Source organism: Galeopterus variegatus, unplaced genomic scaffold (assembly GCF_000696425.1).
Source record: "Galeopterus variegatus unplaced genomic scaffold, G_variegatus-3.0.2 Scaffold13275, whole genome shotgun sequence".
Lineage (NCBI taxonomy): Eukaryota > Metazoa > Chordata > Mammalia > Dermoptera > Cynocephalidae > Galeopterus > Galeopterus variegatus.
Genome location: NW_007739386.1, coordinates 19128 through 20339, shown reverse-complemented (window position 1 = coordinate 20339; position 1212 = coordinate 19128).

Here is a 1212-nt window from a genome sequence, read left to right as displayed (position 1 = left end):
TTGTTGAGTAATAAATTACTAGTATTAGGGAAAAAACAGGAGATATCACTGCAGATTCTTCAGACATTAAATGATAATAAAGGAATTAGAAAAACTTTTTATCAATAAATTGAACGAATTAAATAAAATAGACAATTTCCTTTAAAACACAATTTTGTGAAATTGATCCAAGAAAATATAGAAATTCTGAATAACCCTATATTTGTTAAAGAAATACAAACATCCTCAAAAGAAATTTCAAGCCCAAATGTCTTCAATAGTAAATTTTATGCAATATTTAAGAAAGAAAAATATTAAAATTCAATAAACTCTTTCATAAATGGAAGAGAAAACTTATGAGACCAACATAATCCTGAGATCAAAATGTCAAAGACATTACAAAAAAAAATTAAAGACCAATGTTCTTCATGAGCATAGATTTAAAAATCCTCAATATAATGTTAACAAATAAAATCCAGTAATATATAAAGATGATAATAAATTATGGATAAGTAGGCTTTATCCCAGTATTTAATACTGGAAAATCAGTATAATTTACCAAATTAACAGAGTAAAGAAAGAAATCATATGATCATCTGAGTATATGCAGAAAAAGCATTTGACAAAATTCAACTCCTAATCAGGATTTTAAAAACAACAATAAACCAATATTGCAACAAAGTAGGAATAGAAGAGAACTTCTTAAATTTGGGAAAAGGCACCTATGAAAGGCTTACATCTAACATCACCATTACTAAGGTATTAAATATCCCATCCTTGGTCTTCTCACAACATCAGAAACAGGCAAAAATACTTTAACAACTTCTATTCAGCATGTATGAGAGGTCCTTAACAGTGTAACAAGGAAAAAGAAAAAGAAGAAAAAAAAAAAAAGAAAAGAAAAGAAGAAAAGAAAGACAGGTCATAAAGATTAAAAAACAAGAAAGGAGGGCCGGCCCGGTGGCGCACTGGAGAGTGCACCGCTTGGGAGTGTGGCGGCGCTCCCGCCAAGGGTTCGGATCCCATGTGGAGACCGGTTCCCGCTCACTGGCTGAGCACGGTGCGGGCGCAACACCGAGGGTTGCGATCCCGTTGCCGGTCCCCAGTACAGGCGCCACACCGAGGGCTGCGATCCTGTTACCAGTCAGTAAAAAAGATAAAAAGGAAAAAACAAAAAAAAAAACAAAAAAAACAAGAAAGGAGTAAAATTGTCAATTTGACGACTCTCCATGA